Raw genomic sequence first — 17,855 nt, forward strand, 5'->3', positions numbered from 1 at the left:
GGAGAGGGCAGGCATTTCAATAACTGCAGAACACAGGCTTTCAAAACAGAAAAGGAAATTTGCTTTCCCTTCCCAAAAATGGGTGCACTGTAAGATGACATCAAATTGCATGACTAGCCCCTCAGCAGCAAACTTGGTTTCTGGTTCAGTATGAGGCATTCATAAGGGATTGTATACTAGGAAATTTTTGTGTTACGTGTATCCCCTTTCTCTTGATTTCCTGTCCATGCCTGCTGTCTGCAGCTCCTGAAACAGGAGTATGGGCTGGGCTGACCTTCAGTTCTGAACCAGAATGGCTGTTCCTATCTGCTGTGATTTTTCATCCAGCCTCTTCATTTCTTGTCAATGGGTAATGACAGAAAAAAGCTATGCTTCCTATTTCAACTCTTGACAGCCATTCAAAGAGTCTCTTACTTTGAGCTCTGTGTAATGTTTGTAGTACACTTTAACCAGCCTGGTGTCATGGGTGGGTGCCACTATTTACAATTTATTTCCCTTAGCAGTATTTCAAGCCAGGTTCTCAGTTATTGGCTTTGTTACAGAAAGGCTCCCTAGGAGCAGAACACAGAGCTCAGAGGTGTCAGTAGGTGTCTTTCTCCCCTAAAAATGGTTTGCTTCTTTCTGGGAGCCATCTTTTTCTGTTTTTCCTGCTAGTATGCATTGACCACCTAACTCAATTTTTGAGTGGTCTGAAAGAGTTTTTGACAATTTGTAGAAGTGGCACAAAAGGGTTTGCCATTTCAAATCCTGACTTTCACCAGCTCTGACTTCAGAGGTGTGTGGAGATGATGTAGTTTCCAGAGTTGACATATCATAATTTAAAGCGCCTGGAAGTACTATGGAGAGAGAAAATATCCTCCCTACAGATTATTTGTATACCTATATATATATATACAGGAGACTTCTATCAGGCTGTGATGCACTCATGTGAATGGCTTTCCTTTTCTTGGGTCTTCATAGCTTAGTTGAAAATAAAGCAACACAGAGCAACAGAGCTGTTCAGCAAAATGCACTTGCTAAGCAGTGTGCATTCAAACAGTTTGTTGCTGACATGCCCTTGGGTTTTTCCTTCTCTTAGGATGACACACACTGTGAGGAGATACTGCAGAAGGCTAACAAAACAAAAACAAAAACAAACAAACAAACAAAAAAACAGATCTCACCAAAATCCAAGGCATAACTTCCATCAAGTCTAAATTTTGCACTTTGTATGTTGGCACTGGAAGGTGATTTAATGGTAATATTGTAACCATGTCCCATAGTCAGATGAAGACTTATCTAGGATTTGACCAAGCACTTGAAATTCATTTGTTAGAAATGACTTCCATGAGCATCTTTTAGATGGTGATGTTTGTTTTAGGAGAGATTCTGCGCGCAATCTGGATGCAGTTACATTTTTGGTGATGGAAGAAAAACAGTGTACACCAGCAAGAATTATTCTGCTCATTTTCATCTCTTTGACTCAATAGGAATAAGCAGTCAACCTTGTATGTGACCCAAATACTCATTAATATATGCTGGAGGAAGTACCTTCTTAAGGAGATTAAGTTTCCTATCAGCAGTGGTACTTTCTTTCATGGGGATATGTCTGTATCTCCTCTCAGTTAACGATTGCAGTGCATCACTTAACAGTTGCAATAAGGAGATCAGTTGACAATTGCTAAATATTTTCTGTCTTCTCTTCCCCCAGAACATCCTGTTTCACTTTCATGTCCAAAGCTACTGAGATGCTTTGCCAACTCTGAGCACAGCATTAAAATAAAAGAGAGACTTGATCCACTTGACATTCACAGATAAGTATTCTATTCCCTTCTTTATTTTCCCATTAGAAGTATTCAACAGAAGCTGTAGATGCTCACTATCATTCAGGTTGTTGCTTGAGGGTGGAACAATGAAGATTCTTTTGAAAAATGGCTAAAATTCGGGGCCATTTGGCACCTGTGTGATCTTCCCTGCTCACAGCCACGAGGATCAGTGAACAGAGGCTGAAATCTCTGCTGCCAACTTTCAGCCCAGGAAAGGTGTTAGAGATTGAATTACACTGTGATCCTTGGGAAAAGAGGGCATATCTTTGTCATTTTGTGTTACTGACATTTCTAGGGATTTTGACAGAAGGAAGATAGCAGGAACGTACAACTCCTGTCAGTGAGCATCTCAAAATATTTCTGAGTAAATGATGGCAGATGCTTCAAGCCAGAGATGCTGTTAGACACTGAGAAATACAATTTTCTTTTACTCTCAGTTGAAGTTCTGATTATTCTATTTTCCCAAGCAAAAGGTCAATATGACATGCACGTCATATAATCATACAGCAACTCTTGTATTTCATTCTTGCCATTGTTTTTTGTGTGTAAATAGAGATAAAACAGCTAAATGCATTGAAAAAAAAAATAGTTGATCACTAGGCAGGAGACAGGCAGTCCTAAAAAAAAGTTTCCCTGGTTTAAGTAGTATTTCTTACTTAAAAACAAATTTTATTTGGCTTGTGTGCAGAGCTCTGTCTTCATAAACCTTTAATCTCAGAGCTGTCAAACCTCCTTTAACCCAGAATTTTACAGTAAATAGAAAAAAAAAAAAACGACAAAGGTGATCTTCTGTAGCAAAGTGAGCTTAGGGCATGTTGTTCAAGGTGAAAATCTTGTAGTGTTGTTTCAGCAGCATTAATGGAAATTGATTCAAAGGAGACTTTTCAGGATCATTCCTGAATCTCTAAAGCCAAAGCCTTGAGAAAATGATAAAGTACCGTGAATTTCTGATCTTCCATGGGAGACTTGTATGGCCTCTGCAGTGGGTGAGATGAGAAGGCAGAAGACATGGAGCTGTGCTGGAGACATGGCAGCATGCAGGTCATTACACAGGTGAGCTGCTGTGTCACACTCAGCACAGAACTGTTCCATTGGTGAATCAGGCCATGACAGCATTTTCTTGCTTCTCATACTCTACACACGAATGTGATGTAAGGAGACATTGAAACAAGCACTCGAGCACTTAGTTCCAAGATTTTGTACAAGTGTACCTCAATGCAGCTGGAAGATGTAAGCATCAATTATTTTCTTAATTATTGCACCTTTGGAGTGATGGGAGAAGTACAGATGTCAGGTGCAGTGGAGGCACGAGCAGAGTGTTTAGTGAGGTTTTGAGTGTATTTTGTGTTTTCTTGTAAGAAAGGCAAGCAATGTAGAAAGTCCTTGTAGATCTTTTGAGTCTTTCTTCTGTTTGCAAGGTGGCCAGTCTTTGCATTTACAATGCTTATTTGAACAAGAGAGTGAGGGAAAAGTAAGTATGGGTGGTAAGCAGCAGTAGGCAGAAGCAGTTGATGGCATGGGATGTATGCCAGGATATGGGCCTGATCGTTCTCCCAGTATTCATAGAGAAATAGCAGAAATCATTTTGGGAAAAAGAAAAAAAAAAGAAAAAGAAAAAAGAAAGAAAAAGAACCCAACCAATCCTCATCTGCTTATTTTAATTTCTAAGCCACACAAGTTAGATTTTAGCTTAGGAAAACATTCTGTGGTGCTCTTTGAGGCACCTTCCACTTTCAGCAGCTGCTGCAGAATGGTGAAAAAGCATGACCTGGGATATTACTGAAAGAGGGACCAACTTTGTTGAATGGTGGCCAGGGTGCTTTGGATGGTGTAACACAGGGATGCACCACCAGTTCACAGAAGAGAGGGGATCATGTGCAGAATTAGTCTATTTAGAGAATGTGGTCCCTTTCCCAGCTCACAAAATGCCTGCAGATATTTTTTGATTTCCGTAAGCTATTTGGCAGACATGCTCTTGAATGAATCCAGGTGGACTGTTCATTAATAATTTTACTCTGTTGTTGGGCTGTGATTGGCCATGTTAGTCACAGCATGTCCTTTCCGTGGTGTGGGTAGAGAAGTACACTCCTACTTACGGGATGAATTTTGTGTATGCAATTTAAAATCCATTTTCAGTGAATACTCCTGTGTATGATTTTGAAGTAGATTTTACAAGTATTTTTGCCAGTAAAACTCACTCACTTAGATGTTGTCAGAAACAAGTGCTAAAAGATGCACGATATTGTGTGGTTATGTACTTTAATGTTATTATCCTAACTGCACTTCATGCTTTACTTCATCCTGAGCACTGAATGAAGTCCAGACATTTCATTTCAGTCAGATTTTTCAGTATTTCATTGTGTTGTAGATTAAACATACTTGTTCATGAGTTCCATAAGCACTCCGTGTTGGTATTAACTTTGCAGAGTTTAGACAGCATCACACTATTCAACAGCAGCATGAGGTGGACAGATGGATGGAGTGCAAATGAGCTCACATTTGCCTGGTTAAAGGCAGGCAGGCAGGCAGGACACCCACCTCAGCAGATGCTCTGGGAAGGTCAGGAAGGGAGGGGATTTTTATGACTCCAGTACCACTTGGATGTTACTGAAAAGGCACTCAGCCACTTCTTTCTTGGAACGACAGATTTTGCACCTGCAGCATTTCCCAGACTAAATGAAGTCATCTTAAATAAATGATGAAAATGCAGAAAATACATCTGTGAAAAGAAGCAAATTAAGAAACTGATAAAAGTACAGTTGTTATTTCTAGATGGGAGCATGCTCATCCCATGCTCTCATGTCACAGCCTCAGGTTCATATATGCCTTATCTGCTCCTGGATTTATTTTCACTAACTGGGAGGCAGAATACCTGCTACATTTTTGCCCTCTGATGCAGCAGGGTCAGGTAGCCAGTCTTCTGTTACCTTCATGCCAGTTCTTTATGCCTTTTTTCTTTTAAAGCCTAAAGACATGCATATTTTAGTCAGTATGGAAAGATGATAGGCACCCTCACTCTTTGTATATTCTATACTGATGACCAGTGTGATATCTCCCAGTGAAATGATTGTGTCTGGTAAAGAAGAGATATCAAGGGTGATAAGGAAAAGAGCAGACTTGGTTGTGGGAAACACAGGATCACCACTCTGCATTTTTAGAGCAGACAGGAACACCATTAATCAGTATATGAGCAGTTTTGAAAAACTCATTCCAACTTATTCTGGGGCTAGGTGATGGCCAAAGATAGCACAGCTAACAAAAGGTGGCAGGAAGGGACAAAGAGCAAGAGGATGAAGACTAAGTGCTCCTGGGTATCAGATCTCTTGTCTAGATGAGTTTTTGGGATGTGCTAAAGGCAAATTAGAGATTGTAGGTTAGATAAGATGTGTACAGAGTGATTGTTTGCTAGGACGTATGATTTATGAAGTCTTTAAAGTGTTGCAGTGAAAAAGACCACTTAGACTAGAAGGAATGTGCTAAGAAACAGAAACTCGGGGCAGCCCTCAGAGAGGGGAGGGGAAGGCCCAGGAATGGCAGCAAGAGTCAAGAGAAGTGCAAGAAGAGGAAAGGCGAGAATGGTTTTGAACAAAGGGCACAAGGAGTTGCTCAGATAAGCTCTGTGTAGGGGAGAGAGAGTCAGTGAGGAGAAAAAATGGGCAGAGGAAGGTGTTTGAATGCTAGACCTCGATGTACTACCCCAACAGCCAAGTTCAAGATGTCAAGAGAAGCCTCGGATCCTGTAGCTGAGTGGTGTCTAAAATATCATGAGAGCTGGCAAAGAAGGTCAGTGTAGTCATTCAGTGTTATTTAGTTAAACTGTGTTTTTGTAGGAGTATTTTCAAGTTTTCAACCAAGAATCTTTGCCCTTGCTAGCATAAACCTCTCCTTGTTTTTCAGGCCAAGCAAATTCAGTATTTCTAATGATGCTTGGTTGAGCTACCTTGGTACTAATAAAACAGCCATGCTTCTTGTGTTTCTGTGAGAGCGCTGGACAAGGAGAAGATTGGAGGAGTCCTGCTCTGAGTCCCAATGAATAGGAAAGGTGCCATCCTCATCTGTCCAGCTGCCAACCAAGGCTTCCTGCACCTGTGGGCCGTGAGCAGGCTTGCTCAGGTGGGATGTCCACGTGGGCAGGGGCAGGGAGGTGGGAGAGGGGAAGAATGGCTTCCCAACTAGCACAGCCTATGCCTAGTGCTGTAATAATGGAGTTTGTGGTTCCTAGGGAGATCAGACTCACTTTGAATGCAAGGGAAGGATCCTGCTACACATTTTAACACAGGAGGACTTGAGCCTAAGCTATTTTTAATTTTTGAAGAAGGATTTTGACAAGTGAGTGACAGATTTCAAGTTTTCTACTCAGGAATAAATAGAGGCAACTGTTTCTTAGCATAACATATTTCCAATTAATAAAACGTGTGGGACTTGTGGCACTCATAAAGCTGGTTAGCAGAGGGGAGCCCCTAATTTCCATGCAGAAGGGACACGTGAGCCCCGGCTTGGGGCGCTCGGTGTCTGCCGATGGGATTCTCAGGGCTCTGTGAGCTGAGCCTTGCCAGCCAGTTCACAGACACATGGATGGGCTGGGTTTGCTTGGAAGTTCAAGCTCAATGAACTGAGACTCCAGAGAACAATTCCCCGGCTGCCGCCACCTCCCTGCATGGCCCTCTGAAGCCCTCCGTCCTCAGAACCCACCGGCCTCCCTCTCTTAATACGTTCACAAATTTTCCCAACAAAAGAGCAATTACAACCTTACAGAGACTGTTCACAAAGAGAGTAGGGATGACCCCAGTGAGGGGTTTGCACTACTCAACACATGGCCAGTCACCAACAAAGCCAGCCCCGCTCCCATTTGATCCCAGAAGAGCCTCTCAGACTGGCACGCTTGACCAAAAGCTGGCCGGGTGATTCATTCGTCTGGCGGCTCGGTGATTCATGGGCCTCCAGGAAGAAGGGAGGAGGGAGGCAAAGGCTTTTCAGAGCTGAAGTTAAATGCAAGAGAAACACATTCCCCAAAACCTGACTGTGTCCAATTGGTGTGTGAATACCCAGACAAAGCCGGGGCAGGAGCCCTGGTGGGCCACGATGTGTGGCTGTGAGGGTGAGCCATGCTGCAGGTGGCACCTTCCCAAATCCATGCTGTGGACCATGTGGAGTGCATAAAGAAGTAGTGCTTTACATCCTAACTGTGTGTGCTCCATGGCTTCCCCCGATTTCCCGGTTGGGCATGCTCTGGTTTGTATACTAAGGGCTTTGACCCAATATCAGGGTCAAAACTTCAACTGACTTTGAACTTAAAATCTAAGCTTCCAAGCTGTACTAACAGTTTTGCCTTCTTCTCATATCTTATGAAGCAAGCATACTGCAGGCCTCATCCCCAGAGAGGTGCCTGCCCATGGCATATAGGAACACTGCAGGTGCCTCTCTGCTGATGTGCTTTGCAATACTGTGTCCCGTTATGGGCTCCTCATTCAAAAAAGACAGAGATCTTCTAGAGAGAGCCCAGCGGAGGGCTTCCGAGAGGGTTGGGACCCGGAGCATCTCCCGTATGAGGAAAGGCTGAGAGCCCTGGAGCTGTTCAGTCTGGAGAAGAGAAGGTTGAGAGGAGATGTCATCCCTGTTCATAAATATCTGATGGTTGGGAGTCAAATGGATGGGGCCGGGCTCTTTTTGGTGGTGCCCAGCAACTGGACTGGGACAGTGGGCACAAAGAGCAACACCGCATGTTCCATAAAATATGAGGAAGAACTTTCCTGTGTGGGTAACAGAGTGCTGGAACAGGCTGCCCAGGGAGCTGGTGGGGTATCCTTCTCTGGAGAAATCACAGACCCCTCTGGATGCTTTCCTGTGCGATCCGCTGTGGGGATCCCTTCCAACCCTACAGTTCTGTGATTCTGTGACCCCACCATCCGGCTGCCCTGCTCTGCTCCCTCAGCAGCGACCAGGAGAGGCTGCAGGATTTTCAGGCCTCAGCTCAGCCTGCTGAAACTGTCCCATACCCCTGCGAGTCGCCTGCTGCAGGGGATTGTGTTACATATTGCTTCAGACTTGCGGGTCAAAATGCTAAATTATTTAGCAGCCATTGCCAGATGGATTTTAAAACAATTAACAAGTGCTAAAAATAGGCAGCTCTCTCTGTCTCATGGATTTTGCCAAAAAGCATCTGTTTGCTGTTCTCTTGCCAGAAATTTATGCTGAGGGTGCAGCAGAGGCCTCGTGCTCCCTGCAGTCATCGGGGCTTCAGCTGTGCCTGGGCCTCTGGATGGCTGCAGTGCATCAGGGTACAAGTGCCACTGGCAGGCGGTTGTTGGTGCACAGGAAGGAGTTCCAACTGCTGAGTGTTATTTTTCTTACCAGTTGTATTACCATTGTAGCTGTGGCATGCTTCACGCTGCTTTATCATCTGCCTTTGCTGGATAGGTTGTACTCTCCCATGTCCATGTCGGGATGGTGAAGGCAGGAGCAATTAAGGCTCTGGCATCAAAGGGACTTGGGGGCTTAAATCCCTCTGAAGGACTCAGGTCCTATCCCTTTCCTTACTGCAGCAGGTGGAGAGAAATCAAGTGGGACATGGAAACTGGCTGTTTGCTTCAGCACACCATTTTGGAGAAGAGAAGGCTCTGGGGAGACCTCATTATGGCCTTTCAGTATTTGAAGGGAGCATATAAAGAGTAGGGGGTATAACTGTTTACATGGGTGGATAGTGATGGGACAAGGGGAAATGGTTTTAAACTAAGACAGGGGAAGTTTAGGTTAGATATGAGGAGGAAGCATTTCACACAGAGAGTGGTGATGCACTGGAACAGGTTGCCCAAGGAGGTTGTGGATGCCCCATCCCTGGAGGCATTCAAGGCCAGGCTGGATGTGGCTCTGGGCAGCCTGATCTGGTGGTTGGTGACCCTGCACATAGCAGGGGGTTGAAACTAGATGATCGTGATGGTCCTTTTCAACCCAGGCATTCTATGATTCTATGATCCACATGGTAAGGCATTATGGGATATGTAGTTCAAGGCTTCCTGGGGCCTGCAGCTCCTTGTTGTCAGGACAGGTGCATCCTCTGGCCACATTTCAGGGCTCTGCTGTCAAGACTCTGGCCTCTGAGTGTGTGTTTATTTCTACAGCACAGAATGTGCTTTGCACAGAGTAAAAGACAGCGTTTGTTTCTTTTTCGAGTTTGCAGTCACCCATAAAAGCAGGTGCTTTGCACTGAGCCTAGGGTTTATGAGCCTCTGCTGCCAGCCGAGCTCTGATGCTCCGCTTGGTGCCACTTGCAGCACTACACTCAGCAGGCCCTGGGGAACGGTGCAGATGATGGAGCACATTTCACTGAGTTTCTGTTTCTAAAAAATGTTACACTAGGCAAAGTAGTTGGACCTGAATGAAAGTGGCAGATCTAATTTTAGACAGTACCTATGAATGAAACTTGAAACGAGCTGTTCAGGAAATACCTTCCTCTGCGCCAGTGCCAGGGAGAGTATGTGATTTAATGCTAAATTAGCCAGTGCCTATGAACAGGTTACTGCAAGAATATTTTCCCTTACTTTAACTAAATTATTTTTTAAAAAATGAAGTCGTAATTTCTACATATATGCCCATGTCCGCTTGCAAAAGCTGCAGATCTTCCACCTCTGGGGAGTGAGTGCCTCCTCTGCTTCAGGGCCATATGTCACCCCTTGAAGGCTGTTTGTCACTGTGGCCCCGCACTGAAGAGCTCTTTTCTTCGATCTGGTGTCTGGGGATGTCCAGAAGTGAACGGTAAATATGAGAGGTCCTTGAGCAAACTGAAAGCCTATCCCAGGGCTCTTGCCCAGACGAGCAGCTACATCTCTTTCATATGTGCTTTGTTATCTATTGACCAAACATTCTTCTTTTCTTAAGAAATACAGAAGGGAATACTGCCCCTCCAGATACCGAGCAGGCATCTCGTCCTTGTCTCTCAGGCCTTTTATCACACAGCTTTTCATGTCCATAATTTGGGACCCTGGAGACCTGAAGGTTTAGCTGAGAAATAAATCAGCAAACAAGCTCTGTACCTTCCTGCACAGTTTTTGCAGCCAACAACCGAGATACAGGCGCCTTTCTGCATAAGTGAGCTAGGCACAGCAAGCACAGCACTCACAGCACTGGATCAAAGAATAATTTACAGGTATAGTAAGCCAGTTACTCCTATCTAACACACGACAAGATTCTTGGTCCTTGGCAAAGAAAGCTGTAGTAAGTAAAAGTGCAGAAATGTTTTGTAATGCTTTTTTTCCTTTATCCAGATAATCCGAGTCTTGGGTCAAATCCATCGTTAACTAACCAAACCTCCATCAGCCCTGTGTTTTATGAAGTTTCCACGTGGAAAGGCTTTAATGAGTTCCTGTTCATGACAAAACTTCCTATGTTGGATGCAGTCCTAAAGCTCATGCCAGTGCTGGCGTAGCATGGGCTGGTGCTGCTAGACCCGGACACCTGGAGCTGTGCTGTGTAGACGCTGGGTCATCTCAATGTCTTCCAATAAAGCCAGGGAGTATTGGCAGATGCATGACCCAAGATGAGCATGAAGATAGAGCAGTATACCTACTGGAGCATCTTCACACTGCGGTCTGAGGGCAGGTGAACCCCAGCTTTTACCCTAGGGACATTCGAGCCAGGGCAGAGATGAACACTGTAAAATGCTCAATAGAGAAAATATGTTTATGGGAATGCTGGGGAATGAGGAGATCAGTAAAACATTTTTATGTGGTTGTGATTTCTACAACAAATTCTTAGTGTATGCAAAAAGCAGCTCTGTTGGTCAGTGTGCTGACCACCAAGCCCACCTCCTCGACTGTAAGGGGAGGCCAGAGGAAACAACAGGGAATTGTAATGCAATTAGTGCTGCTGCTCAGCTGTAAGTTCAGCTGCTCAACTCTTGTCTGCATTGCATGAATGTAATGCTGTAGCTGTAACATGTTTGTGTATCCCATTTAAAAAGTTACAGCATCAAATGCAGCAGTGATTAGTTCACATGATGGCCTCTGTTCTCCAAGCAAACAATGAAATCAGTTAACCAGTAAATGAGTTTCAGGCCTTCATAATACTGCTTAAGTCTAGGAAGTTGTCTCAGCCTCTGGCAGAGTCACCTTGGCTTGTCTGCGTGAGAGCATGCTGTGCCCTTCTGCTTTTCCAGCATCCTTCTGGCTTTGTGGCTCATCCCCCAGTCACGATCTATTTCAAATCAGCAATTCATAGACAGTAAAACTGTCTGTTTACAGTACAGTGAGAGAGAGAGCAGGTATGCTGCCTGAGCTTAGGTAGTAAGTGCCTGCCTACTGCGTATTCACCCTTGATTTATTGCTTCAAGTCTCATCTCAGCATATATATGGAAAGCTTCATTGCCAAAACAGTTCAGGCCCCCTTAAAAAGATGATGGGATTCTTAGAAATATCCAGAAAGAACTTTCCCTTAATTTGCAAGGAATATATAGTGACTTAAAATATTGACTGAGGAGGAAGGAAGCAGTGAACCTGCCAGGCTAAATGACAAAACCTTGAATCCATGTCAGCAGCACGAAGTGAACTCAGGTAGTCTATGAGACTGGTAAAAAAGTAGGTACTTGCACAAAACCTTGGTCCTGTTGAAGGCACAGGAGTTTATTAATGAATGTCAGTGCAGCAAAGGTTTCATTTGGGTTCTTCCTCTTCTACTGTCCAAACCAGACCCATATTGCTGTTTATCTGCCATCTGAACATCTGATCCTGCGAGAGCTTAAGCAGCTCCTAGGGTGAGCTGGCCTTGCTTCACAGCCATGTGAGAGCTGGGCAGTTGGAAGCTTCCAGCCCTTTGTAGCTCTTAGTGCATCCATCAGACTGAACCCAGTTGCTTCGCTGAATGCATTTTAAATACTAACATTTAAACTGGGATTTTCAGAAGTCTGTAGCAGAGGCATGTCAGTAATGCCCAGTCTTGGATGGACCAGTGTGCATCAGTCCCATGACTGCCTTTTAGAATCTTATCTCTGCACTTTTCTTATGCTAACTAAAAACAAACTGCATGTCTTGGGATTTGTTCAGAACTGCTGGATACTCATAAAATACACAACTGCCTCGAGCTGTCACTTCTCCATCCTGTCCGTAACACAATTCTGAGAAATAACACCTTTCAACAACAAACAAACCTGCCTAAATAAGACAAAAGTCTTGTTGCTAGGAATCCAGCTTTCCACTGGCGGCACTTCTGGTCAATACTGGAAATTTTAAATATCTGATTAAACATCTCTGGAATTTCTGGGAATACAGAGATGCTGCATGGGCAAGATCTTCAGAAAGTTCTCAACAACATAGCTCCTGTCGGGGCTTAAAGGACCCCTCCAAGTAATCCATTTCCCTCATTTCCTGATGTTGTTCCTCACATTCCCTGACCTAGCTCCTCAAATGACTTAAGCTCTCCTTTGCAAAATGCATAGGCACAAATAAACCACATATATGAGAAAGGAATGTTCCTCTGTCCCACAAAACAAATTAAATGCTTTGGTCCACAATCACTCCTGGGGTAGCTCCTGTGAATTCAGACGAAACGCATGAATTAAGTTTATTAAAGCAGCGTTTCTGATAGGGATTGGGAATAGCAGTCCAATGAGGTTTTGCAATAGTAAAATGGTTGTTTATTAGTGATGAGTGAATCACAAAACTTCTGGCATGTGTGTTGATCTTAGAAAAAGAACTGAAGAAGTTTGAAACCCGATCAGGTCTCCCTGAATCAGTATGTCAGCAAAACTGCCTGGAAGTAAGTCCAAATCAGGATTCTCATTCAAACATACTTAAATGTTCAGATTTATAAGGCTGGATATAGTCATATCCCAGCAAGTGCTAAGAAATTAGGGATGGTAAATTAAACTGCTGAAGAAACAAGAAGAAACTCGTTCCTAAATTTTATACCATTGTGATCTTTTTGAGATAGTCACACGCATCCCATAGCCGTGCCAGAGCTGCAGAGAGGGATATAAAAGCCAGGGAAACAAAATTAGTTCCCTATTCAGACTTACTAAATAAACAGTGCAGGTTATTTCCAAACTTTTGTTTTGTTTTCTTCTTAAACGCTTTGTCAAACCACAAGTGGCTTTTCAGATGTCTCTGTATATAAATAAGCTTTGGGGCTGGAGTAGCATGATTTTATTTAGATCTTGCAAGAACATTTTTGAGATAGATACTCTCATCATGTGCTGGGCCGCATACTTTCTCCTGAGTAGCACGAAGCCAGAGATCCTCCTGCTATGGCCGGTGAGCTGGCAGCTCTCACAGCTCTGACCTCGGAACTTGAGCTTCTTAGTTGACACCAAAGGATCTGCAGATACAGCTCAGGAAACGTGGCCATCATTCAGTTGGTTTTGTCCACGGGCATCACAGTGTCCCTTGCACATACATGATCCATGAGATGATCTCCATGAAGGAATGTGCAGACTGTGAGTATGATTTCAAACCATTGTTAGCTTTTCTTTTATTCTCACCCTTGCAGATGAATTTTGTCCAACACTGCTGCTCATTGAGACACCTGACGTAACAGGCCAGACAAAGCCAAAGAGCAGTTGTAAATTAAAATAGGTAGAGTTGCAATCAGTCTCTCCTTCCTGATTGCAGTTGAATGGTAGAAGACTGAAGAACTGCTGCTGTCCAGGCTGCCAGGTGGATGGACTCTGGACAAAGAAGGATGGTCACTTAGAAGCTGCTTCATCCCTTTGGCAGGGAACTGAGGGGAGGGAGCCCTTTTCCTTTCAAGCACCCATGTAGCCACTCTGCCAGTGCCATACAACCGGTGGGGCCACTGCTGGCATAGCAGAGAGCTCACTGGACCCCGTCTGCCCACTTTGTGCAGGGGAATGGGGCAGTTGGAGCTGCTGGCTGGCACTGCTGTCTCCTCCCAGTCAGGTGGCAGCAGGTCTTTAGAGTGGCCAAGGAATGTAAACAAAACAAAACTGTTGCACAGTCTGGCGAGTCAGCAGTTCCAGCAACAGAGGGTGATGGCCAGCACAGCTAAATCCAGTTACCAAAATAAGTCTTTGGGATACTCCACAATGACCCAGAGCCATGTGTACCCCTCGGCCTCAGCCTCATTCCTACAGGAATCAGCTTTACACCGGCACAGGAGAACAGAGTTGTTTTTCATGTGGCTTTTAAGGCTATGAAATCATGAAATTCTCTCATTTGTACTCAGGATTTCTCAGAAGGACACCCACATGATCACCGTGGTGCTCACAGAAGCCTTTGTTGGGAAGAAGCTCACCCAGCCTGGCAAAGGGAGCAGGAGGGAGAGAAGCCCATGTGAGGTGGGTGCTGCATGCTCCCTCACTGAGCAGGCAGAGGGGGGCTGGATGCAGTTATTTACTGTCACAAATTCCCTATGAAAACAAAGGGAAGTACATCCTCCATGTGTATGTTCTGGGAATATGGTAAGGGTAAATGCAGGGAAGGGACTTAGAGGTATGCTTGGTTATGCCATGATTCTGGCCCTTAATCCTCAATAGCTGTAGCAGAAGCAGCAAGTAGATCAGATCTAACTGGAGGCTGCACTGTAGCTGCAGTGCATTCCCTTAAGGGCAGAGCTTTTGGGAGACCTTGTGCATCTCAGACATCTTCAATTTCTAGCCAAGTTACTCTTAACCTTCATTAAGAAGTGTGTTTCTGAAGATTGCTGAGATGTCATTAGATACCTTGGGCAAACCAGAACTTTAAGGAAGAATGTCAAATTGCATCTTCCACTTGCATTTCAGCAGTGCACAGCACTCTGCAATTCCTATCCTGACAGCCTGCAATTGGTGCCATGGAGCATGCCTGCTCCTCAAAGCTGAGATCAGCCAGGTCCTTAGAGATCTGAGGAGAGTCTTGTCTGAGAGGTGGCACAGTGAACCCCACGTGTGGTTGTCTTCTTACATTTAGTGAAAATGGAGTCTGTGAGGTGGTAGCTCTGGGTGGACTGTGGCTGCCAGGCAATGAGGCAGTGCAGGCTGATCTGAGCCCACTTTTGCAGCCTGGAGAGACCTTCGCCTCCTCGAAAAGTTAGCAAATTCTATGTGCTCTCACAGCCAGGATCTCACCTGACCCTGTCTGAGACGTCTTTATTTCTAGAGCTAAGCAAGGACAGCTGGTAATCTGGAGTAATTGTTTAAATGCATTAACTCAGAAATACTGGTCTTCTGAATCACAGCAGTATACCATGGGGAGATTCTGAGTCCAAGTGTTGCCTCAGGAGGAACAGAGCATGCTAAAGAACCATGTCTCTGTGGAAATCCAGAAGATTTCCAGCAATGGGAGAAGGAGGGCAAAGACTCATATTGAACCATAACAAGGTTCAGTATGAACTGTATGAGCACCCTGGTGTGTTTTTCAGTGGATGAAAAAGAGAGATTTAAGCTTAACTAGGGAATTTATACCACACAGTTTTCTTATTTAATATGCATCTTTCTCCAGAACCAAGCATTAAGTTTAAGCCTGTGCACTGCAGGAAATAAGTTTCTTCTTTACTTTTATCTTCGTTTAGCGTGGCCATAGGGAAGATGCAATTCCAAGTGCCAGCCTGTGAAGCCGGAGCAGCACATCCCTCCTGCTCTCCTGCTCTCCCTCCTGCCCTCCCCAGGACCCAACACAGAAGGTCCTCAGGAGGCAGAAAGGGGCTTCTCAGCAGAGCTGCATGAGTCAGTTTGCAGGCTGGAGCCTTGGTCTTCTCGTGACAAGCATTAGTCAGAGCATTCCTGGCACGTGGCAGGAGCCTGAACCCCGCGGGTCTTCTCTGAGTCCAGCGGCTCACTCCGACCCTTCTTGAGGTGGCTGCCGTTCAGCGGCTTGCAAGATGATCCCGCTGAGGAGCAGTGTTCTGCTGGGGTCTGTGGGCTGAGAAGCTCTCTGCAAACCTCCCTTACGGCTCTCCATCAGAGCAGCTATACATAGCTCTTCTCGGGATCTACAGAGTTGCATTAACAGGCAGAAACAGAAAGCGCAAATTTATCAAAATGAAATGGAAGTCAAGAGAACATACTGTCTAAGGCAGCGAGGCGGTTCAGACAGCTCTGCAGCAGCCTAAACACATGACAGACTCAAGCAGCTCCCACCGCTGCCAACACAACTGCTCGCGGGGTCTGCCAAGAAGCCAGATGCTGCTGCTGGAAAAAATATCTTCCAGAGTTTGGCATCAAGATCCTGTGATTACCATCCAAATGGGAGGAGATGGAGTGGTAGAATGTGAGTTTAGTATTTAGCACCCCAGAACTGTGCAGCAGCCTTTGAAGGCAGAGGAAAAAAGTTCAAGCAAAATATTTTTGCTAAAAATATGTTCAGAGAAATGAAGTTTTTTTTAAATAGCAGAAAACCAAACTATTATTAAAACAACGCAAAATATTTTATGTCTGTATCAATTAAATGAGTAAAACCAAAGAGGATTGCGAATTCTTTACTTGAGTAAATTTTGTTAAGGAATAGTTTTATAAAGGTCAAAGCATGAGCTCTTTGTCTCTCATGTTGTTGCTAATGGAAAGTTCCACTGCAGATAGCATCACAGCAACTCCCCTACCCAAGACAAATAGAGATGGGTCTGAGTGTTCCCGCATAAGCTTGGGAAGGGTTGAATGTGGATCCAAAGTTCGCAGCTAGTCCTCCTCTCCTGGACAAACAGAGGCTGAATCCAAGCTGACCCAGGGTTTGGGGGAAAGCCGGATCTGTGTTTGGTTCCAGGCTGTGAGGTTTAAACCCATCTTAGAAGGTGTAGCAAGGTGTGGGCCATTTCTTAAAGAAGTTTGAGACTGCTCTTGAACCTCCTTTTCCCAACGACCATGGTGATACTCTCATAATCTGGGAGTAGGAGAGGATCTGGATCTGCCTGTGATGGGTGAGGTGTCCCAGCTGTGGCCTTGAGGAGCCTCCCCAGCAGACACAGTGGTTATGGGTGCTCAGCACATAGAAGCAAGCAGGCCAAGCAACATTTGCTCCCCTGGCTGGCTCTTGTCTCCATTCTTACTTTTTTGTGTGTGTGCTGATTCTGCTCCATGACTGGGAATCCTATTATTGCAGTAATAGTAGTAATAATAATAATAACAACCCAAGTGGGAACTCAGAAATTTACATATGGAAAGTTAAGACATGAAGACTGTTCTGTTTTACTTGTATTTTTGGTTGCTTGTTTTTATGACTGATCTGTTTTTCTGCAAATGTATCTCCTTGCCTGTTGGAAAAGAGCAAACAAAGCCATTTATCATCATCCCCCATGTTGGTGGACACATCAGATCTTTTTATAGGGAAGTGGGCAGGAAGCAAGGAGCATCTGTTTCCTCACTGAGGATCTCACAAGGGTTTCTATGATTCTATGGTAACTGCTTACCTGTATGATCTTCCGGTATCTTTTGACTCAGCTGAGCATGTGAGTTGTTTAGTTCAATTGTTGATTCTAGAGCAACTAGAAGAGATAATCCAAAGCCACTTAACCTTTTAGAGCCCTTCATAGGATCATAGAATTATTTGAGTTGGAATGGACCACTGAAAGTCATGTAGTCCAACTCCCCACAAAGAACAGGAATGCCTGCACTAGATCAGGTGCTCAGAGCCCCATCCAGCCTGACCGTGAGTGTTTACAAGGATGGGTCATCCGCCACCTCTCTGGGCAACCTGTACCAGTGCCTCACTGTCATTATTGTAAAAAAAAATTCTTCCTTATATTCAGTCTAAATCTTCCGTCTTCTTTTGAAGCCATTTTCCCTTGTCCTATCACAGCGTGCCACAGAGCATTGCAAACTGTAATTTACTGCCTGTCTCTGCATTATTGCTTTCCTGGATTTCCCCTTTCATTCAGCCCTGTGTGTTCGGAGGCACGTGTGCCCTCGCAGGCTCAGGTTCAGGTTTCTGGCTCAACCTCCCATCCCATTAATGTTATTGCAATACCATCCGTAGTACCCCTGTTCTCCTATTTCAGAATCTATCATGAATTTTAATAATTTGTTCTTCAGATAATCTTTATTCCTTAATGATGATGTTATTCAGTTGATTAGCTTAACAAAGGCTCCTGCAACTCCCTGTTCTACAAGGCCTCTCCTCAGCCATTAATTTTGAT

General features: G+C 44.5%; 1 long non-coding RNA gene across 9 annotated transcripts in view; it reads left to right on the forward strand.

The window, feature by feature from the left end:
* The window catches only part of LOC116217205 (uncharacterized), a 77,960-nt gene that overhangs the window by 19,848 nt on the left and 40,257 nt on the right, over nt 1-17,855 (forward strand). For 6 of the 9 annotated variants that reach the window (XR_014886576.1, XR_014886570.1, XR_014886568.1 and 3 more), the window contains exons 3-7: nt 1,691-2,858; nt 5,703-5,918; nt 9,414-9,948; nt 10,067-13,227; nt 13,977-14,088. This is a non-coding gene — a long non-coding RNA (uncharacterized LOC116217205). The remainder of the gene's footprint in view (nt 1-1,690; nt 2,859-5,702; nt 5,919-9,413; nt 9,949-10,066; nt 13,228-13,976; nt 14,089-17,855) is intronic. The other 3 variants (XR_014886569.1, XR_014886573.1, XR_014886574.1) reach the window with 3 other exon arrangements.

Source organism: Meleagris gallopavo, chromosome 15, assembly GCF_905368555.1.
Source record: "Meleagris gallopavo chromosome 15, MGAL_WU_HG_1.1, whole genome shotgun sequence".
NCBI classification, from domain to species: domain Eukaryota; kingdom Metazoa; phylum Chordata; class Aves; order Galliformes; family Phasianidae; genus Meleagris; species Meleagris gallopavo.